We start from the raw sequence: 26,130 nt of genomic DNA on the forward strand, positions 1-26,130 counted from the left end.
TGACATGCGGCATGCATTTGGGGCCCCCAAGACATGCGTCATGCACGTGGGCCCTCATGACATGCGGCATGCATTTGGGGTCCCCAAGACATGCGGCATGCATTTGGGGCCCTCATGACATGCGGCATGCAATTGGGGTCCCCATGACATACGGCATGCATTTGGGACCCCAATGATATGCGGCATGCACATGGGGCCCCCATGACATGCGGCATGCACGTGGGGCCCCCATGACATGCGGCATGCATTTGGGGCCCCCATGACATGCGGCATGCATTTGGGGCCCCCATGACATGCGGCATGCACTTCGGGCTCCCATGACATGTGGCATGCATTTGGGGCCCCTATGACATGTGGCATGCATGTGGGGCCCCATGACAGGCATCACATAATTGGGGCCCCCATGACATGCGGCATGCATTTGGGGCCCCCAAGACATGCGTCATGCATTTGGGGCCGCCACGACATGCGGCATGCATTTGTTGCCACTATGACATGCGTCATGCACGTGGGGCCCCCATGACATGCGGGATGCATTTGGGGCCCCCATGACATGCGACATGCACGTGGGCCCCCCATGACATGCGTCATGCACGTGGGGCCCCCATGACATGTGGCGTGCATTTGGGCCCCCATGACATGCGACATGTATTTGGGACCCCATTGACATGCGGCACGCTCGTGGGGTCGCCACGACATGCGGCATGCACATGCGCCCTCATGACATGCGGCATGCATTTGGGACCCCAATGACATGTGGCATGCACGTGGGGCCCCCATGACATGCGGTATGCATTTGGGGCCCCCAAGACATGCGTCATGCATTTGGGGCTGCCGCGACATGCGGCATGCATTTGGGTCCCCCATGACATGCTTCATGCATTTGGGGCTCCCATGACATGCGGCATGCATTTGGGGCTCCCAAGACATGCGTCATGCTTTTGGGGCCCCCATGACATGCGGCATGCACGTGGGGCCCCCACGACATGTGGCATGCTTTTGGGGCCCTCATGACATTCTTCATGCATTTGGGACCCCAATGACATGCGTCATGCACGTGGGGCCCCTATGATATGCGGCATGCATGTGGGGCCCCATGACAGGCGGCACGTAATTGGGGCCCCCATGACATGCGGCATGCATTTGGGGCCCCCATGACATGCGACATGCATTTGGGACCCCAATGACATGCGGCATGCACGTGGGGCCCCCATAACTTGCGGCATGCACGTGGGCCCCCATGACATGCGGTATGCACATGGGGCCCCCATGACATGCGGCATGCATTTGGGGCCCCTATGACATACGGCATGCATGTGGGGCCCCCATGTCAGGCGGCACATAATTGGGGCCCCCATGACATGCTTCATGCATTTGGGGCTCCCATGACATGCGGCATGCATTTGGGACCCCAATGACATGCGGCATGCACATGGGGCCCCCACGACATGCGGCATGCATTTGGGGCCGCCACGACATGCGGCATGCACGTGGGGCCCCCATGACATGCGGCATGCATTTGGGGCCCCAATGACATGCGTCATGCATTTGGGGCCCCAATGACATGCGGCATGCACGTGGGCCCCCATGACATGCGGCATGCATTTGGGGCCCCCATGACATGCGGCATGCATGTGGGGCCCCCATGACATGCGGCATGCACGTTGGGCCCCTATGACACGCGGCATGCATTTGGGGCCCCCATGACATGCGTCATGCACGTGGTGCCCCCATGACATGCGTCATGCAAGTGGGGGCCCCATGACAAGCGGGATGCATTTGGGGCCCCCATAACACGCGGCATGCATTTGGGGCCCCAATGACATGCGGCATGCACGTGGGGCCCCCCATGACATGCGGCATGCATGTGGGGCCCCCATGACAGGCGGCACATAATTGGGGCCCCCATGACATGCGGCATGCATTTGGGGCCCCCAAGACATGCGTCATGCACGTGGGCCCTCATGACATGCGGCATGCATTTGGGGTCCCCATGACATGCGGCATGCATTTGGGACCTCAATGATATGCGGAATGCAGGTGGGGCACCCATGACATGCGGCATGCATTTGGGGCCCCCATGACATGCGGCATGCATTTGGGGCCCCCATGACATGCGGCATGCAATTCGGGCTCCCATGACATGCGGCATGCATTTTGGGCCCCCATGATATGCGGCATGCACATGGGGCCCCCATGACATGCGGCATGCACGTGGGGCCCCCATGACATGCGGCATGCATTTGGGGCCCCCATGACATGCGGCATGCATTTGGGGCCCCCATGACATGCGGCATGCACTTCGGGCTCCCATGACATGTGGCATGCATTTGGGGCCCCTATGACATGTGGCATGCATGTGGGGCCCCATGACAGGCGGCACATAATTGGGGCCCCCATGACATGCAGCATGCATTTGGGGCCCCCAAGACATGCGTCATGCATTTGGGGCCGCCACGACAAGCGGCATGCATTTGGGGCCACTATGACATGCGTCATGCACGTGGGGCCCCCATGACATGCGGGATGCATTTGGGGCCCCCATGACATGCGGCATGCATGTGGGGCCCCCATGACATGCGGCATGGATTTGGGACTCCATGACATGCGGCATGCACGTGGGGCCCCCATGACATGCGGCATGCACGTGGGGCCCCCACGACATGTGGCATGCATTTGGGGCCCCCATGACATGCATCATGCACGTGGGGCCCCCATGACATGCGGGATGCATTTGGGGCCCCCATAACACGCAGCATGCATTTGGGGCCCCAATGACATGCGGCATGCACGTGGGCCCCCATGACATGCGGCATGCATTTGTGGCCCCCATGACATGTGGCATGCACGTGGGGCCCCCACGACATGCGTCATGCACGTGGGGCCCCCACGACATGTGGCATGCTTTTGGGGTCCCCATGACATGCGGCATGCATTTGGGACCCCAATGATATGCGGCATGCAGGTGGGACACCCATGACATGCGGCATGCATTTGGGACCCCAATGACATGCGGCATGCATTTATGGCCCCCATGACATGCGGCACAAAATTGGGGCCCCCAAGACATGTGACATGCATTTGGGGCCCCCATGACAAGCGTCATGCATTTGGGACCCCAATGATATGCGGCATGCAGGTGGGGCACCCATGACATGCGGCATGCATTTGGGACCCCAATGACATGCGGCATGCATTTTTGGCCCCCATGACAGGTGGCACGTAATTGGGGCCCCCATGACATGCGTCATGCATTTGGGGTCGCCACGACATGCGGCATGCACGTGGGTCCCCATGACATGCGGCATGCATTTGGGGCCCCCATGACATGCGGGATGCATTTGGGGCCCCCATAACACGCAGCATGCATTTGGGGCCCCCATGACATGCGGCATGCATTTGTGGCCCCAATGACATGCGGCATGCACGTGGGGCCCCCATGACATGCGGCATGCACTTCGGGCTCCCATGACATGCGGTATGCATTTGGGGCCCCCATGACATGTGGCATGCACGTGGGCCCTCATGACATGCGGCATGCATTTGGGCCCCCATGTCATGCGGCATGCATTTGGGAACCCAATACATGCGGCATGCACGTGGGGCCCCCATGACATGCGGCATGCATTTGGGGCTCCCATGACATGCGGCATGCACGTGCCCCCCCATGACATGCGGCATGCACGTGGGCCCCCCATGACATGCGGCATGCACGTGGGACCCCATGACATGCGGCATGCATGTGGGGCCCCCATGACATGCGGCATGCACTTCGGGCTCTCATGACATGCGGCATGCATTTGGGGTCCCCATGACATGCGGCATGCATGTGGGGCCCCCATGACAGGCGGCACATAATTGGGGCCCCCATGACATGCGGCATGCATTTGGGGCCCCCAAGACATGCATCATGCATTTGGGGCCGCCACGACATGCGACATGCACGTGGGTCCTCATGACATGCGGCATGCATTTAGGGTCCCCATGACATGCGGCATGCATTTGGGGCCCCCATGACATGCGGCATGCATGTGGGGCCCTCATGACAGGCGGCACGTAATTGGGGCCCCCATGACATGCGTCATGCATTTGGGGCCCCCATGACATGCGTCATGCATTTGGGGCCGCCACGAAATGTGGCATGCACGTGGGCACCCATGACATGCGGCATGCATTTGGGGCCCCCATGACATGCGGCATGCATTTGGGACCCCAATGATATGCCGCATGCAGGTGGGGCCCCCATGACATGCGGCATGCATTTGGGACCCCAATGACATGCTGCATGCACGTGGGACCCCCATGACATGCGGCATGCATTTATGGCCCCCATGATATGCGGCAAAAATTGGGGCCCCCAAGACATGTGACATGCACTTTAGGGTCCCCATGACATGCGGCATGCATTTGGGGCCCCCATGACATGCGGCATGCATGTGGGGCCCTCATGACAGGCGGCACGTAATTGGGGCCCCCATGACATGCGGCATGCATTTGGGGCCCCCATGACATGCGTCATGCATTTGGGGCCGCCACGAAATGTGGCATGCACGTGGGCACCCATGACATGCGGCATGCATTTGGGGCCACCATGACATGCGGCATGCATTTGGGACCCCAATGATATGCCGCATGCAGGTGGGGCCCCCATGACATGCGGCATGCATTTGGGACCCCAATGACATGCTGCATGCACGTGGGACCCCCATGACATGCGGCATGCATTTATGGCCCCCATGACATGCGGCAAAAAATTGGGGCCCCCAAGACATGTGACATGCACTTTTGGGCCCACATGACATGCGGCATGCATTTGGGTCCCTCATGACATGCGTCATGCACGTGGGGCCCCCATGACAAGCGGGATGCATTTGGGGCCCCAATGACATGCGGCATGCATTTGGGGCCCCAATGACATTCGTCATGCACGTGGGGCCCCCATGACAAGCGGGATGCATTTGGGGCCCCTATGACATGCGGCATGCATGTGGGGCCCCCATGACATGCGGCATGCATTTGGGGCCCCCAAGACATGCGTCATGCATTTGGGGCCGCCACGACATGCGGCATGCACGTGGGGCCCCATGACATGCGGCATGCATTTGGGGCCCCAATGACATGCGGCATGCATTTGGGGCCCCAATGACATGCGGCATGCACGTTGTGCCCCCATGACATGCGGCATGCATTTGGGGCCCCCATGACATGCGGCATGCACGTGGGGCCCCCATGACATGCGGCATGCACGTGGGGCCCCCATGACATGCGGCATGCATTTGGGGCCCCCATGACATGCGGCATGCACTTCGGGGTCCCATGACATGCGGCATGCATTTGGGGCACCTATGACATGCGGCATGCATGTGGGGCCCCCATGACAGGCGGCACATAATTGGGGCCCCCATGACATGCGGCATGCATTTGGGGCCCCCAAGACATGCGTCATGCATTTGGGGCCGCTACGACATGCGGCATGCACGTGGGCCCCCATGACATGCGGCATACATTTGGGGCCCCCATGACATGCGGCATGCATTTGGGGCCCCAATGACATGCGGCATGCATTTGGGGCCCCCATGACATTCGGCATGCACGTGGGCACCCATGACATGCGGCATGCACATGGGGCCCCCATGACATGCGGCATGCATTTGGGGCCCCCATGACATGCGGCATGCATTTGGGGCTCCCATGACATGCGGCATGCATTTGGGACCCCAATGACATGCGGCATGCACGTGGGTCCCCATGACATGCGGCATGCATTTGGGGCCCCCATGACACGCGGCATGCATTTGGGGCCCCCATGACATGCGGCATGCAAGTATGACCCACACGACATGTGGCATGCTTTTGGGGCCCCATGACATTCTTCATGCATTTGGGGCCCCCATGACATGCGGCATGCATTTGGGGCCCCCATGACATGCGGCATGCACTTCGGGCTCCCATGACATGCGGCATGCATTTGGGGCCCCTATGACATGCGGCATGCATGTGGGGCCCCCATGACATGCGGCATGCATTTGGGGCCCCCAAGACATGCGGCATGCATTTGGGGCCGCCACGACATGCGGCATGCACGTGGGCCCCCATGACATTCGGCATGCATTTGGGGCCCCCACGACATGTGGCATGCTTTTGGGGCCCCAATGACATGCGGCATGCACGTGGGGCCCCCACGACATGTGGCATGCTTTTGGGGTCCCCAAGACATGCGGCATGCATTTGGGGCCCTCATGACATGCGGCATGCAATTGGGGCCCCCACGACATGTGGCATGCTTTTGGGGCCCCAATGACATGCGGCATGCACGTGGGGCCCCCACGACATGTGGCATGCTTTTGGGGCCCCCAAGACATGCGTCATGCACGTGGGCCCTCATGACATGCGGCATGCATTTGGGGTCCCCAAGACATGCGGCATGCATTTGGGGCCCTCATGACATGCGGCATGCAATTGGGGTCCCCATGACATACGGCATGCATTTGGGACCCCAATGATATGCGGCATGCACATGGGGCCCCCATGACATGCGGCATGCACGTGGGGCCCCCATGACATGCGGCATGCATTTGGGGCCCCCATGACATGCGACATGCATTTGGGGCCCCCATGACATGCGGCATGCACTTCGGGCTCCCATGACATGTGGCATGCATTTGGGGCCCCTATGACATGTGGCATGCATGTGGGGCCCCATGACAGGCATCACATAATTGGGGCCCCCATGACATGCGGCATGCATTTGGGGCCCCCAAGACATGCGTCATGCATTTGGGGCCGCCACGACATGCGGCATGCATTTGTTGCCACTATGACATGCGTCATGCACGTGGGGCCCCCATGACATGCGGGATGCATTTGGGGCCCCCATGACATGCGACATGCACGTGGGCCCCCCATGACATGCGTCATGCACGTGGGGCCCCCATGACATGTGGCGTGCATTTGGGCCCCCATGACATGCGACATGTATTTGGGACCCCATTGACATGCGGCACGCTCGTGGGGTCGCCACGACATGCGGCATGCACATGCGCCCTCATGACATGCGGCATGCATTTGGGGCCCCAATGATATGCGGCGTGCAGGTGGGGCCCCCATGACATGCGGCATGCATTTGGGACCCCAATGACATGTGGCATGCACGTGGGGCCCCCATGACATGCGGGATGCATTTGGGGCCCCCAAGACATGCGTCATGCATTTGGGGCTGCCGCGACATGCGGCATGCATTTGGGTCCCCCATGACATGCTTCATGCATTTGGGGCTCCCATGACATGCGGCATGCATTTGGGGCTCCCAAGACATGCGTCATGCTTTTGGGGCCCCCATGACATGCGTCATGCACGTGGGCCCCCACGACATGTGGCATGCTTTTGGGGCCCCCATGACATTCTTCATGCATTTGGGACCCCAATGACATGCGTCATGCACGTGGGGCCCCTATGATATGCGGCATGCACGTGGGTCCCCCAAGACATGCGGCATGCATTTGGGGCCCCCATGACATGCGGCATGCATGTGGGGCCCCATGACAGGCGGCACGTAATTGGGGCCCCCATGACATGCCGCATGCATTTGGGGCCCCCATGACATGCGACATGCATTTGGGACCCCAATGACATGCGGCATGCACGTGGGGCCCCCATAACTTGCGGCATGCACGTGGGCCCCCATGACATGCGGTATGCACATGGGGCCCCCATGACATGCGGCATGCATTTGGGGCCCCTATGACATACGGCATGCATGTGGGGCCCCCATGTCAGGCGGCACATAATTGGGGCCCCCATGACATGCTTCATGCATTTGGGGCTCCCATGACATGCGGCATGCATTTGGGACCCCAATGACATGCGGCATGCACATGGGGCCCCCACGACATGCGGCATGCATTTGGGGCCGCCCCGACATGCGGCATGCACGTGGGGCCCCCATGACATGCGGCATGCATTTGGGGCCCCAATGACATGCGTCATGCATTTGGGGCCCCAATGACATGCGGCATGCACGTGGGGCCCCCATGACATGCGGCATGCATTTGGGGCCCCCATGACATGCGGCATGCATGTGGGGCCCCCATGACATGCGGCATGCACGTTGGGCCCCTATGACATGCGGCATGCATTTGGGGCCCCCATGACATGCGTCATGCACGTGGTGCCCCCATGACATGCGTCATGCAAGTGGGGGCCCCATGACAAGCGGGATGCATTTGGGGCCCCCATAACACGCGGCATGCATTTGGGGCCCCAATGACATGCGGCATGCACGTGGGGCCCCCCATGACATGCGGCATGCATGTGGGGCCCCCATGACAGGCGGCACATAATTGGGGCCACCATGACATGCGGCATGCATTTGGGGCCCCCAAGACATGCGTCATGCACGTGGGCCCTCATGACATGCGGCATGCATTTGGGGTCCCCATGACATGCGGCATGCATTTGGGACCTCAATGATATGCGGAATGCAGGTGGGGCACCCATGACATGCGGCATGCATTTGGGGCCCCCATGACATGCGGCATGCATTTGGGGCCCCCATGACATGCGGCATGCAATTCGGGCTCCCATGACATGCGGCATGCATTTTGGGCCCCCATGACATGCGGCATGCACATGGGGCCCCCATGACATGCGGCATGCACGTGGGGCCCCCATGACATGCGGCATGCATTTGGGGCCCCCATGACATGCGGCATGCATTTGGGGCCCCCATGACATGCGGCATGCACTTCGGGCTCCCATGACATGCGGCATGCATTTGGGGCCCCTATGACATGTGGCATGCATGTGGGGCCCCATGACAGGCGGCACATAATTGGGGCCCCCATGACATGCAGCATGCTTTTGGGGCCCCCAAGACATGCGTCATGCATTTGGGGCCGCCACGACAAGCGGCATGCATTTGGGGCCACTATGACATGCGTCATGCACGTGGGGCCCCCATGACATGCGGGATGCATTTGGGGCCCCCATGACATGCGGCATGCATGTGGGGCCCCCATGACATGCGGCATGGATTTGGGACTCCATGACATGCGGCATGCACGTGGGGCCCCCATGACATGCGGCATGCACGTGGGGCCCCCACGACATGTGGCATGCATTTGGGGCCCCCATGACATGCATCATGCACGTGGGGCCCCCATGACATGCGGGATGCATTTGGGGCCCCCATAACACGCAGCATGCATTTGGGGCCCCAATGACATGCGGCATGCACGTGGGCCCCCATGACATGCGGCATGCATTTGTGGCCCCCATGACATGTGGCATGCACGTGGGGCCCCCCACGACATGCGTCATGCACGTGGGGCCCCCACGACATGTGGCATGCTTTTGGGGTCCCCATGACATGCGGCATGCATTTGGGACCCCAATGATATGCGGCATGCAGGTGGGACACCCATGACATGCGGCATGCATTTGGGACCCCAATGACATGCGGCATGCATTTATGGCCCCCATGACATGCGGCACAAAATTGGGGCCCCCAAGACATGTGACATGCATTTGGGGCCCCCATGACAAGCGTCATGCATTTGGGACCCCAATGATATGCGGCATGCAGGTGGGGCACCCATGACATGCGGCATGCATTTGGGACCCCAATGACATGCGGCATGCATTTTTGGCCCCCATGACAGGTGGCACGTAATTGGGGTCCCCATGACATGCGTCATGCATTTGGGGTCGCCACGACATGCGGCATGCACGTGGGTCCCCATGACATGCGGCATGCATTTGGGGCCCCCATGACATGCGGGATGCATTTGGGGCCCCCATAACACGCAGCATGCATTTGGGGCCCCCATGACATGCGGCATGCATTTGTGGCCCCAAAGACATGCGGCATGCACGTGGGGCCCCCATGACATGCGGCATGCACTTCGGGCTCCCATGACATGCGGTATGCATTTGGGGCCCCCATGACATGTGGCATGCACGTGGGCCCTCATGACATGCGGCATGCATTTGGGCCCCCATGTCATGCGGCATGCATTTGGGAACCCAATACATGCGGCATGCACGTGGGGCCCCCATGACATGCGGCATGCATTTGGGGCCCCCATGACATGCGGCATGCATTTGGGGCCCCCATGACATGCGGCATGCATTTGGGGCCCCCATGACATGCGGCATGCACGTGGGCCCCCATGACATGCAGCATGCACGTGGGACCCCATGACATGCGGCATGCATGTGGGGCCCCCATGACATGCGGCATGCACTTCGGGCTCTCATGACATGCGGCATGCATTTGGGGTCCCCATGACATGCGGCATGCATGTGGGGCCCCCATGACAGGCGGCACATAATTGGGGCCCCCATGACATGCGGCATGCATTTGGGGCCCCCAAGACATGCATCATGCATTTGGGGCCGCCAAAACATGCGACATGCACGTGGGTCCTCATGACATGCGGCATGCATTTAGGGTCCCCACGACATGTGGCATGCTTTTGGGGCCCCCATGACATGCGTCATGCACGTGGGGCCCCCACGACATGTGGCATGCTTTTGGGGCCACCATGAAATTCTTCATGCATTTGGGGCCCCCATGACATGTGGCATGCACGTCGGGCTCCCATGACATGCGGCATGCATTTGGGGCCCCTATGACATTCGGCACATAATTGGGACCCCCATGACATGCGGCATGCATTTGGGGCCCCCATGACATGCGACATGCATTTGGGACTCCAATGACATGCGTCATGCACCTGGGGCCCCTATGATATGCGGCATGCACGTGGGGCCCCCATGACATGCGGCATGCACGTGGGGCCCCCCTGACATGCGGCATGGATTTGGGACTCCATGACATGCATCATGCACGTGGGGCCCCCATGACATGCGGGATGCATTTGGGGCCCCCATGACATGCGGCATGCACGTGGGACCCCCACGACACGTGGCATGCTTTTGGGGCCCCCATGACATGCGTCATGCAAGTGTCGCCCCCACGACATGTGGCATGCTTTTGGGGCCCCCATGAAATTCTTCATGCATTTGGGACCCCCATAACACGCAGCATGCATTTGGGGCCCCTATGACATGCGGCATGCATGTGGGGCCCCCATGACAGGCGGCAAATTATTGGGGCCCCCATGACATGCGGCATGCATTTGGGGCCCCCAAGACATGCGTCATGCATTTGGGGCCGCCACGACATGCGGCATGCACGTGGGCCCCCATGACATGCGGCATGCATTTGGGGCCCCCAAGACATGCGTCATGCATTTGGGGCCGCCACGACATGCGGCATGCACGTGGGCCCCCATGACATGCGGCATGCATTTGGAGCCCCCATGACATGCGGCATGCATTTGGGGCCCCAATGACATGCGGCATGCACTTCGGGCTCCCATGACATGCGGCATGCATTTGGGGCCCCCATGACATGCTTCATGCATTTGGGGTTCCCATGACATGCGGCATGCATTTGGGGCCCCTATGACATGTCGCATTCACTTCGGGCTCCCATGACATGCGGCATGCATTTGGGGCCCCCATGACATGCGGCATGCATTTGGGACCCCAATGACATGCGGCATGCACGTGGGCCCCCATGACATGCGGCATGCACGTGGGGCCCCCATGACATGCGGCATGCATTTGGGGCCCCCATGACATGCGGCATGCATTTGGGGCCCCCATGACATGCGGCATGTCATGGGGGCCCCACGACATGCAGCATGCACGTGGGGCTTCCACGACATGTGGCATGCTTTTGGGGCCCCCATGACATGAGTCATGCATTTGGGCCCGCCACATCATGCGGCATGCACGTGGGCCCCCATGACATGAGGCATGCATTTGGGGCCCCCATGACAAGCGGGATGCATTTGGGGCCCCCATAACATGCAGCATGCATTTGGGGCCCCCATGACATGCGGCATGCATTTGGGGCCCCAATGACATGCGGCATGCACGTGGGGCCCCCATGACATGCGGCATGCACGTGGGGCCCCCATGACATGCGGCATGCACGTGGGGCCCCCATGACATGCGGCATGCATATGGGGCCCCCATGACATGCGTCATGCACGTGGGCCCTCATGACATGCGTCATGCATTTGGGGTCCCCATGACATGCGGCATGCATTTGGGACCCCAATGATATGCGGCATGCAGGTGGGCACCCATGACATGCGGCATGCATTTGGGGCCCCCATGACATGCGGCATGCATTTTTGGCCCCCATGACATGCCACATGCACTTCTGGCTCCCATGACATGCGGCATGCATTTGGGGCCCCCATGACATGCGGCATTTGGGACCCCAATAACATGCGGCATGCACGTGGGGCCCCTATGATATGCGGCATGCACGTGGGGACCCCAAGACATGCAGCATGCATTTGGGGCCCCCATGACATGTGGCATGCATTTGGGGCCCCCATGACATGCGGCATGCATTTGGGGCCCCCAAGACATGCGTCATGCATTTGGGGCCGCCACGACATGCGGCATGCACGTGGGCCCCCATGACATGCGGCATGCATTTGGGGCCCCCAAGACATGCGTCATGCATTTGGGGCCGCCACGACATGCGGCATGCACGTGGGCCCCCATGACATGCGGCATGCATTTGGGGCCCCCATGACATGCGGCATGCATTTGGGGCCCCAATGACATGCGGCATGCATGGGGGCCCCCATGACATGCGGCATGCATTTGGGACCCCCAAGACATGCGTCATGCATTTGGGGCCCCCATGACATGCGTCATGCACGTGTGGCCCCCATGACAAGCGGGATGCATTTGGGGCCGCCACGACATGCGGCATGCATTTGGGGCCACTATGACATGCGTCATGCACGTGGGGCCCCCATGACATGCGGCATGCACGTGGGACCCCCACGACACGTGGCATGCTTTTGGGGCCCCCATGACATGCGGCATGCACGTGGGGCCCCCACGACATGTGGCATTCTTTTGGGGCCACCATGAAATTCTTCATGCATTTGGGGCCCCCATGACATGCGGCATGCACTTCGGGCTCCCATGACATGCGGCATGCATTTGGGGCCCCTATGACATGCGGCATGCATGTGGGGCCCCCATGACAGGCGGCACATAATTGGGCCCCCCATGACAAGCGGGATGCATTTGGGGCCGCCACGACATGCGGCATGCATTTGGGGCCACTATGACATGCGTCATGCACGTGGGGCCCCCATGACATGCGGGATGCATTTGGGGCCCCCATGACATGCGGCATGCACGTGGGGCCCCCATGACATGCGGCATGGATTTGGGACTCCATGACATGCGGCATGCACTTCGGGCTCCCATGACATGCGGCATGCATTTGGGGCCCCTATGACATGCGGCATGCATGTGGGGCCCCCATGACAGGCGGCACATAATTGGGGCCCCCATGACATGCGGCATGCATTTGGGGCCCCCATGACATGCGGCATGCATTTGGGGCCCCAATGACATGCGGCATGCACGTGGGGCCCCCATGACATGCGGCCTGCATTTGGGGCCCCCATGACATGCGACATGCATTTGGGGCCCCCATGACATGCGGCATGCACTTCGGGCTCCCATGACATGCGGCATGCATTTGGGGCCCCTATGACATGTGGCATGCATGTGGGGCCCCATGACAGGCGGCACATAATTGGGGCCCCCATGACATGCGTCATGCATTTGGGGCCGCCACGACATGCGGCATGCATTTGGGGACCCAATGACATGCGGCATGCACGTAGAGCCCCCATGACATGCGGCATGCTTTTGGGGCCCCCATGACATTCTTCATGCATTTGGCACCCCAATGACATGCGGCATGCACGTGGGGCCCCTATGATATGCGGCATGCACGTGGGGCCCCCAAGATATGCGGCATGCATTTGGGGCCCCCATGACATGCGTCATGCACGTGGGGCACCCACGACATGTGGCATGCTTTTGGGGCCCCCATGACATGCGGCATGCACGTGGGGCCCCCACGACATGTGACATGCTTTTGGGGCCCCCATGACATTCTTCATGCATTTGGGACCCCAATGACATGCGTCATGCACGTGGGGCCCCTATGATATGCGGCATGCACGTGGGGCCCCCAAGACATGCGGCATGCATTTGGGGCCCCCATGACATGCGGAATGCATGTGGGGCCCCCATGACAGGCGGCACGTAATTGGGGCCCCCATGACATGCGGCATGCATTTGGGGCCCCCTTGACACGTGACATGCATTTGGGATCCCAATGACATGCGGCATGCACGTGGGGCCCCCATGACATGCGGCATGCACATGGGCCCCCCATGACATGCGGCATGCATTTGGGGCCCCCATGACATGCTTCATGCATTTGGGGTTCCCATGACATGCGGCATGCATTTGGGGCCCCTATGACATGTCGCATGCACTTCGGGCTCCCATGACATGCGGCATGCATTTGGGGCCCCCATGACATGCGGCATGCATTTGGGACCCAAATGGCATGCGGCATGCACGTGGGCCCCCATGACATGTGGCATGCACGTGGGGCCCCCATGACATGCGGCATGCATTTGGGGCCCCCATGACATGCGTCATGCACGTGGGGCACCCACGACATGTCATGGGGGCCCACGTGCATGCCGCATGTCATTGGGGCCCCAAATGCATGCTGCGTGCTTTGGGGGGCCCAAATGCATCCCGCATGTCATGGGGGCCCCATGTGCATGATGCCCTCGTGCATTCCGCATGTCATTGGGGTCCCAAATGCATTCCGCATGTCATGGGTGCCCCACCTGCATGCCGCATATCATTGGGGTCCCAAATGCATTCCGCATGTCATGGGGACCCCAAATGCATGCCGCATGTCATGAGGGCACATGTGCATGCCGCATGTCGTGGCGGCCCCAAATGCATGCCGCATGTCTTGGGGGCCCCAAATGCATGCCGCATGTCATGGGGGCGGCATGCATTTGGGGCCCCCATGACATGTGGCATGCATTTGGGGCCCCTATGACATGCGGCATGCATTTGGGGCCCCCAAGACATGCGTCATGCATTTGGGGCCCCCATGACATGCGGCATGCATTTGGGGCCCCCATGACATGCGGCATGCACTTCGGGCTCCCATGACATGCGGCATGCATTTGGGACCCCCATGACATTCAGCATGCATGTGGGGCCCCCATGACAGGCGGCACATAATTGGGGCCCCCATGACATGCGGCATGCATTTGGGGGCCCCAAGACATGCGTCATGCACGTGGGCCCTCATGACATGCGGCATGCATTTGGGGTCCCCATGACATGCGGCATGCACTTCAGGCCCCCATGACATGCGGCATGCATTTGGGGCCCCAATGACATGTGGCATGCATGTGGGGCCCCATGACAGGCGGCACATAATTGGGGCCCCCATGACATGCGTCATGCATTTGGGGCCGCCACGACATGCGGCATGCATTTGGGGCCCCCATGACATGCGGCATGCACGTGGGGCCCCCACGACATGTGGCATACTTTTGGGGCCCCCATGACATTCTTCATGCATTTGGGACCCCAATGACATGCGTCATGCACGTGGGGCCCCTATGATATGCGGCATGCACGTGAGGCCCCCAAGACATGCGGCATGCATTTGGGGCCCCCATGATATGCGTCATGCACGTGGGGCACCCACGACATGTGGCATGCTTTTGGGGCCCCCATGACATGCGGCATGCACGTGGGGCCCCCACGACATGTGGCATGCTTTTGGGGCCCCCATGACATTCTTCATGCATTTGGGACCCCAATGACATGCGTCATGCACTTGGGGCCCCTATGATATGCGGCATGCACGTGGGGCCCCCAAGACATGCGGCATGCATTTGGGGCCCCCATGACATGCGGAATGCATGTGGGGCCCCCATGACAGGCGGCACGTAATTGGGGCCCCCATGACATGCGGCATGCATTTGGGGCCCCCATGACATGCGACATGCATTTGGGACCCCAATGACATGCGGCATGCACGTGGGGCCCCCATGTCATGCGGCATGCATTTGGGAACCCAATACATGCGGCATGCACGTGGGGCCCCCATGACATGCGGCATGCATTTGGGGCCCCCATGACATGCGGCATGCATTTGGGGCCCCCATGACATGCGGCATGCATTTGGGGCCCCCATGACATGCGGCATGCACGTGGGCCCCCCATGACATGCAGCATGCACGTGGGACCCCATGACATGCGGCATGCATGTGGGGCCCCCATGACATGCGGCATGCACTTCGGGCTCTCATGACATGCGGCATGCATTTGGGGTCCCCATGACATGCGGCATGCATGTGGGGCCCCCATGACAGGCGGCACATAATTGGGGCCCCCATGACATGCGGCATGCATTTGGGGCCCCCAAGACATGCATCATGCATTTGGGGCCGCCAAAACATGCGACATGCACGTGGGTCCTCATGACATGCGGCATGCATTTAGGGTCCCCACGACATGTGGCATGCTTTTGGGGCCCCCATGACATGCGTCATGCACGTGGGGCCCCCACGACATGTGGCATGCTTTTGGGGCCACCATGAAATTCTTCATGCATTTGGGGCCCCCATGACATGTGGCCTGCACGTCGGGCTCCCATGACATGCGGCATGCATTTGGGGCCCCTATGACATTCGGCACATAATTGGGACCCCCATGACATGCGGCATGCATTTGGGGCCCCCATGACATGCGACATGCATTTGGGACTCCAATGACATGCGTCATGCACCTGGGGCCCCTATGATATGCGGCATGCACGTGGGGCCCCCATGACATGCGGCATGCACGTGGGGCCCCCCTGACATGCGGCATGGATTTGGGACTCCATGACATGCATCATGCACGTGGGGCCCCCATGACATGCGGGATGCATTTGGGGCCCCCATGACATGCGGCATGCACGTGGGACCCCCACGACACGTGGCATGCTTTTGGGGCCCCCATGACATGCGTCATGCAAGTGTCGCCCCCACGACATGTGGCATGCTTTTGGGGCCCCCATGAAATTCTTCATGCATTTGGGACCCCCATAACACGCAGCATGCATTTGGGGCCCCTATGACATGCGGCATGCATGTGGGGCCCCCATGACAGGCGGCAAATTATTGGGGCCCCCATGACATGCGGCATGCATTTGGGGCCCCCAAGACATGCGTCATGCATTTGGGGCCGCCACGACATGCGGCATGCACGTGGGCCCCCATGACATGCGGCATGCATTTGGGGCCCCCAAGACATGCGTCATGCATTTGGGGCCGCCACGACATGCGGCATGCACGTGGGCCCCCATGACATGCGGCATGCATTTGGAGCCCCCATGACATGCGGCATGCATTTGGGGCCCCAATGACATGCGGCATGCACTTCGGGCTCCCATGACATGCGGCATGCATTTGGGGCCCCCATGACATGCTTCATGCATTTGGGGTTCCCATGACATGCGGCATGCATTTGGGGCCCCTATGACATGTCGCATTCACTTCGGGCTCCCATGACATGCGGCATGCATTTGGGGCCCCCATGACATGCGGCATGCATTTGGGACCCCAATGACATGCGGCATGCACGTGGGCCCCCATGACATGCGGCATGCACGTGGGGCCCCCATGACATGCGGCATGCATTTGGGGCCCCCATGACATGCGGCATGCATTTGGGGCCCCCATGACATGCGGCATGCATGTGGGGCCCCCATGACATGCAGCATGCACGTGGGGCTTCCACGACATGTGGCATGCTTTTGGGGCCCCCATGACATGAGTCATGCATTTGGGCCCGCCACATCATGCGGCATGCACGTGGGCCCCCATGACATGAGGCATGCATTTGGGGCCCCCATGACAAGCGGGATGCATTTGGGGCCCCCATAACATGCAGCATGCATTTGGGGCCCCCATGACATGCGGCATGCATTTGGGGCCCCAATGACATGCGGCATGCACGTGGGGCCCCCATGACATGCGGCATGCACGTGGGGCCCCCATGACATGCGGCATGCACGTGGGGCCCCCATGACATGCGGCATGCATATGGGGCCCCCATGACATGCGTCATGCACGTGGGCCCTCATGACATGCGTCATGCATTTGGGGTCCCCATGACATGCGGCATGCATTTGGGACCCCAATGATATGCGGCATGCAGGTGGGCACCCATGACATGCGGCATGCATTTGGGGCCCCCATGACATGCGGCATGCATTTTTGGCCCCCATGACATGCCACATGCACTTCTGGCTCCCATGACATGCGGCATGCATTTGGGGCCCCCATGACATGCGGCATTTGGGACCCCAATAACATGCGGCATGCACGTGGGGCCCCCATGACATGCGGCATGCACGTGGGGCCCCCATGACATGCGGCATGTATTTGGGGCCCCCATGACATGCGGCATGCATTTGGGGCCCCCATGACATGCGGCATGCACTTCGGGCTCCCATGACATGCGGCATGCACTTCGGGCTCCCATGACATGCGGCATGCATTTGGGGCCCCCATGACATGCGGCATGCATTTGGGACCCCAATGACATGCGTCATGCACGTGGGGCCCCTATGATATGCGGCATGCACGTGGGGACCCCAAGACATGCAGCATGCATTTGGGGCCCCCATGACATGTGGCATGCATTTGGGGCCCCCATGACATGCGGCATGCATTTGGGGCCCCCAAGACATGCGTCATGCATTTGGGGCCGCCACGACATGCGGCATGCACGTGGGCCCCCATGACATGCGGCATGCATTTGGGGCCCCCAAGACATGCGTCATGCATTTGGGGCCGCCACGACATGCGGCATGCACGTGGGCCCCCATGACATGCGGCATGCATTTGGGGCCCCCATGACATGCGGCATGCATTTGGGGCCCCAATGACATGCGGCATGCATGGGGGCCCCCATGACATGCGGCATGCATTTGGGACCCCCAAGACATGCGTCATGCATTTGGGGCCCCCATGACATGCGTCATGCACGTGTGGCCCCCATGACAAGCGGGATGCATTTGGGGCCGCCACGACATGCGGCATGCATTTGGGGCCACTATGACATGCGTCATGCACGTGGGGCCCCCATGACATGCGGCATGCACGTGGGACCCCCACGACACGTGGCATGCTTTTGGGGCCCCCATGACATGCGGCATGCACGTGGGGCCCCCACGACATGTGGCATTCTTTTGGGGCCACCATGAAATTCTTCATGCATTTGGGGCCCCCATGACATGCGGCATGCACTTCGGGCTCCCATGACATGCGGCATGCATTTGGGGCCCCTATGACATGCGGCATGCATGTGGGGCCCCCATGACAGGCGGCACATAATTGGGCCCCCCATGACAAGCGGGATGCATTTGGGGCCGCCACGACATGCGGCATGCATTTGGGGCCACTATGACATGCGTCATGCACGTGGGGCCCCCATGACATGCGGGATGCATTTGGGGCCCCCATGACATGCGGCATGCACGTGGGGCCCCCATGACATGCGGCATGGATTTGGGACTCCATGACATGCGGCATGCACTTCGGGCTCCCATGACATGCGGCATGCATTTGGGGCCCCTATGACATGCGGCATGCATGTGGGGCCCCCATGACAGGCGGCACATAATTGGGGCCCCCATGACATGCGGCATGCATTTGGGGCCCCCATGACATGCGGCATGCATTTGGGGCCCCAATGACATGCGGCATGCACGTGGGGCCCCCATGACATGCGGCCTGCATTTGGGGCCCCCATGACATGCGACATGCATTTGGGGCCCCCATGACATGCGGCATGCACTTCGGGCTCCCATGACATGCGGCATGCATTTGGGGCCCCTATGACATGTGGCATGCATGTGGGGCCCCATGACAGGCGGCACATAATTGGGGCCCCCATGACATGCGTCATGCATTTGGGGCCGCCACGACATGCGGCATGCATTTGGGGACCCAATGACATGCGGCATGCACGTAGAGCCCCCATGACATGCGGCATGCTTTTGGGGCCCCCATGACATTCTTCATGCATTTGGCACCCCAATGACATGCGGCATGCACGTGGGGCCCCTATGATATGCGGCATGCACGTGGGGCCCCCAAGATATGCGGCATGCATTTGGGGCCCCCATGACATGCGTCATGCACGTGGGGCACCCACGACATGTGGCATGCTTTTGGGGCCCCCATGACATGCGGCATGCACGTGGGGCCCCCACGACATGTGGCATGCTTTTGGGGCCCCCATGACATTCTTCATGCATTTGGGACCCCAATGACATGCGTCATGCACGTGGGGCCCCTATGATATGCGGCATGCACGTGGGGCCCCCAAGACATGCGGCATGCATTTGGGGCCCCCATGACATGCGGAATGCATGTGGGGCCCCCATGACAGGCGGCACGTAATTGGGGCCCCCATGACATGCGGCATGCATTTGGGGCCCCCTTGACACGTGACATGCATTTGGGATCCCAATGACATGCGGCATGCACGTGGGGCCCCCATGACATGCGGCATGCACATGGGCCCCCCATGACATGCGGCATGCATTTGGGGCCCCCATGACATGCTTCATGCATTTGGGGTTCCCATGACATGCGGCATGCATTTGGGGCCCCTATGACATGTCGCATGCACTTCGGGCTCCCATGACATGCGGCATGCATTTGGGGCCCCCATGACATGCGGCATGCATTTGGGACCCAAATGGCATGCGGCATGCACGTGGGCCCCCATGACATGTGGCTTGCACGTGGGGCCCCCATGACATGCGGCATGCATTTGGGGCCCCCATGACATGCGTCATGCACGTGGGGCACCCACGACATGTCATGGGGGCCCACGTGCATGCCGCATGTCATTGGGGCCCCAAATGCATGCTGCGTGCTTTGGGGGGCCCAAATGCATCCCGCATGTCATGGGGGCCCCATGTGCATGATGCCCTCGTGCATTCCGCATGTCATTGGGGTCCCAAATGCATTCCGCATGTCATGGGTGCCCCACCTGCATGCCGCATATCATTGGGGTCCCAAATGCATGCCGCATGTCATGGGGACCCCAAATGCATGCCGCATGTCATGAGGGCCCATGTGCATGCCGCATGTCGTGGCGGCCCCAAATGCATGCCGCATGTCTTGGGGGCCCCAAATGCATGCCGCATGTCATGGGGGCGGCATGCATTTGGGGCCCCCATGACATGTGGCATGCATTTGGGGCCCCTATGACATGCGGCATGCATTTGGGGCCCCCAAGACATGCGTCATGCATTTGGGGCCCCCATGACATGCGGCATGCATTTGGGGCCCCCATGACATGCGGCATGCACTTCGGGCTCCCATGACATGCGGCATGCATTTGGGACCCCCATGACATTCAGCATGCATGTGGGGCCCCCATGACAGGCGGCACATAATTGGGGCCCCCATGACATGCGGCATGCATTTGGGGGCCCCAAGACATGCGTCATGCACGTGGGCCCTCATGACATGCGGCATGCATTTGGGGTCCCCATGACATGCGGCATGCACTTCAGGCCCCCATGACATGCGGCATGCATTTGGGGCCCCAATGACATGTGGCATGCATGTGGGGCCCCATGACAGGCGGCACATAATTGGGGCCCCCATGACATGCGTCATGCATTTGGGGCCGCCACGACATGCGGCATGCATTTGGGGCCCCCATGACATGCGGCATGCACGTGGGGCCCCCACGACATGTGGCATACTTTTGGGGCCCCCATGACATTCTTCATGCATTTGGGACCCCAATGACATGCGTCATGCACGTGGGGCCCCTATGATATGCGGCATGCACGTGAGGCCCCCAAGACATGCGGCATGCATTTGGGGCCCCCATGATATGCGTCATGCACGTGGGGCACCCACGACATGTGGCATGCTTTTGGGGCCCCCATGACATGCGGCATGCACGTGGGGCCCCCACGACATGTGGCATGCTTTTGGGGCCCCCATGACATTCTTCATGCATTTGGGACCCCAATGACATGCGTCATGCACTTGGGGCCCCTATGATATGCGGCATGCACGTGGGGCCCCCAAGACATGCGGCATGCATTTGGGGCCCCCATGACATGCGGAATGCATGTGGGGCCCCCATGACAGGCGGCACGTAATTGGGGCCCCCATGACATGCGGCATGCATTTGGGGCCCCCATGACATGCGACATGCATTTGGGACCCCAATGACATGCGGCATGCACGTGGGGCCCCCATGACTTGCGGCATGCACGTGGGGCCCCCATGACATGCGGCATGCACATGGGGCCCCCATGACATGCGGCATGCATTTGGGGCCCCCATGACATGCTTTATGCATTTGGGGCTCCCATGACATGCGGCATGCATTTGGGACCCCAATGACATGCGACATGCATTTGGGGCCCCCATGACATGCGGCATGCACTTCGGGCTCCCATGACATGCGGCATGCACGTGGGGCCCCCATGACATGCGGCATGCATTTGGGGCCCCCATGACATACGGCATGCACTTCGGGCTCCCATGACATGCGGCCTGCATTTGGGGCCCCCACGACATGTGGCATACTTTTGGGGCCCCCATGACATTCTTCATGCATTTGGGACCCCAATGACATGCGTCATGCACGTGGGGCCCCTATGATATGCGGCATGCACGTGGGGACCCCAAGACATGCGGCATGCATTTGGGGCCCCCATGACATGCGTCATGCACGTGGGGCACCCACGACATGTGGCATGCTTTTGGGGCCCCCATGACATGCGTCATGCACGTGGGGCCCCCACGACATGTGGCATGCTTTTGGTGCCCCCATGAAATTCTTCATGCATTTGGGGCCCCCATGACATGTGGCATGCACGTCGGGCTCCCATGACATGCGGCATGCATTTGGGGCCCCTATGACATGCGGCACGTAATTGGGGCCCCCATGACATGCGGCATGCATTTGGGGCCCCCATGACATGCGACATGCATTTGGGACTCCAATGACATGCGTCATGCACGTGGGGCCCCTATGATATGCGGCATGCCCGTGGGGCCCCCAAGACATGCGGCATGCACATGGGGCCCCCATGACATGCGGCATGCACGTGGGGCCCCCATGACATGCGGCATGGATTTGGGACTCCATGACATGCATCATGCACGTGGGGCCCCCATGACATGCGGGATGCATTTGGGGCCCCCATAACACGCAGCATGCATTTGGGGCCCCAAAGACATGCGGAATGCACGTGGGCCCCCATGACATGCGGCATGCATTTGGGGCCCCCATGACATGCGGCATGCACGTGGGACCCCCACGACACGTGGCATGCTTTTGGGGCCCCCATGACATGCGTCATGCACGTGGAGCCCCCACGACATGTGGCATGCTTTTGGGGCCCCCATGAAATTCTTCATGCATTTGGGGCCCCCATGACATGCGGCATGCACGTCGGCTCCCATGACATGCGGCATGCATTTGGGGCCCCTATGACATGCGGCATGCATGTGGGGCCCCCATGACAGGCGGCAAATAATTGCTGCCCCCATGACATGCGGCATGCATTTGGGGCCACTATGACACGCGTCATGCACGTGGGGCCCCCATGACATGCGGGATGCATTTGGGGCCCCCATGACATGCGGCATGCACGTGGGGGCCCCATGACATGCGGCATGGATTTGGGACTCCATGACATGCTTCATGCACGTGGGGCCCCCATGACATGTGGCATGCACGTGGGGCCCCCACGACATGTGGCATGCATTTGGGGCCCCCATGACATGCGGCATGCACTTCGGGCTCTCATGACATGCGGCATGCATTTGGGGTCCCCATGACATGCGGCATGCATGTGGGGCCCCCATGACAGGCGGCACATAATTGGGGCCCCCATGACATGCGGCATGCATTTGGGGCCCCCAAGACATGCATCATGCATTTGGGGCCGCCACGACATGCGACATGCACGTCGGGCTCCCATGACATGCGGCATGCATTTGGGGCCCCTATGACATTCGGCACATAATTGGGACCCCCATGACATGCGGCATGCATTTGGGGCCCCCATGACATGCGACATGCATTTGGGACTCCAATGACATGCGTCATGCACCTGGGGCCCCTATGATATGCGGCATGCACGTGGGGCCCCCATGACATGCGGCATGCACGTGGGGCCCCCCTGACATGCGGCATGGATTTGGGACTCCATGACATGCATCATGCACGTGGGGCCCCCATGACATGCGGGATGCATTTGGGGCCCCCATAACACGCAGCATGCATTTGGGGCCCCAAAGACATGCGGCATGCACGTGGGCCCCATGACATGCGGCATGCATTTGGGGCCCCCATGACATGCGGCATGCACGTGGGACCCCCACGACACGTGGCATGCTTTTGGGGCCCCCATGACATGCGGCATGCACGTGGGCCCCCCATGACATGCGGCATGCACGTGGGACCCCATGACATGCGGCATGCATGTGGGGCCCCCATGACATGCGGCATGCACTTCGGGCTCTCATGACATGCGGCATGCATTTGGGGTCCCCATGACATGCGGCATGCATGTGGGGCCCCCATGACAGGCGGCACATAATTGGGGCCCCCATGACATGCGGCATGCATTTGGGGCCCCAAGACATGCATCATGCATTTGGGGCCGCCACGACATGCGACATGCACGTGGGTCCTCATGACATGCGGCATGCATTTAGGGTCCCCATGACATGCGGCATGCATTTGGGGCCCCCATGACATGCGGCATGCATGTGGGGCCCTCATGACAGGCGGCACGTAATTGGGGCCCCCATGACATGCGGCATGCATTTGGGGCCCCCATGACATGCGTCATGCATTTGGGGCCGCCACGAAATGTGGCATGCACGTGGGCACCCATGACATGCGGCATGCATTTGGGGCCCCCATGACATGCGGCATGCATTTGGGACCCCAATGATATGCCGCATGCAGGTGGGGCCCCCATGACATGCGGCATGCATTTGGGACCCCAATGACATGCAGCATGCACGTGGGACCCCCATGACATGCGGCATGCATTTATGGCCCCCATGATATGCGGCAAAAAATTGGGGCCCCCAAGACATGTGACATGCACTTTTGGGCCCACATGACATGCGGCATGCATTTGGGGCCCTCATGACATGCGGCATGCATTTGGGGCCCCCATGACATGCGGCATGCATGTGGGGCCCTCATGACAGGCGGCACGTAATTGGGGCCCCCATGACATGCGGCATGCATTTGGGGCCCCCATGACATGCGTCATGCATTTGGGGCCGCCACGAAATGTGGCATGCACGTGGGCACCCATGACATGCGGCATGCATTTGGGGCCACCATGACATGCGGCATGCATTTGGGACCCCAATGATATGCCGCATGCAGGTGGGGCCCCCATGACATGCGGCATGCATTTGGGACCCCAATGACATGCTGCATGCACGTGGGACCCCCATGACATGCGGCATGCATTTATGGCCCCCATGACATGCGGCAAAAAATTGGGGCCCCCAAGACATGTGACATGCACTTTTGGGCCCACATGACATGCGGCATGCATTTGGGTCCCTCATGACATGCGTCATGCATGTGGGGCCCCTATGATATGCGGCATGCACGTGGGGCCCCCAAGACATGCAGCATGCATTTGGGGCCCCCATGACATGCGTCATGCACGTGGGGCCCCCATGACAAGCGGGATGCATTTGGGGCCCCAATGACATGCGGCATGCATTTGGGGCCCCAATGACATTCGTCATGCACGTGGGGCCCCCATGACAAGCGGGATGCATTTGGGGCCCCTATGACATGCGGCATGCATGTGGGGCCCCCATGACATGCGGCATGCATTTGGGGCCCCCAAGACATGCGTCATGCATTTGGGGCCGCCACGACATGCGGCATGCACGTGGGGCCCCATGACATGCGGCATGCATTTGGGGCCCCAATGACATGCGGCATGCATTTGGGGCCCCAATGACATGCGGCATGCACGTTGTGCCCCCATGACATGCGGCATGCATTTGGGGCCCCCATGACATGCGGCATGCACGTGGGGCCCCCATGACATGCGGCATGCACGTGGGGCCCCCATGACATGCGGCATGCATTTGG

This window comes from Phyllobates terribilis, unplaced genomic scaffold (genome assembly GCF_046119375.1).
Source record: "Phyllobates terribilis strain yellow unplaced genomic scaffold, ASM4611937v1 Scaffold_4__5_contigs__length_816908805, whole genome shotgun sequence".
Lineage (NCBI taxonomy): Eukaryota > Metazoa > Chordata > Amphibia > Anura > Dendrobatidae > Phyllobates > Phyllobates terribilis.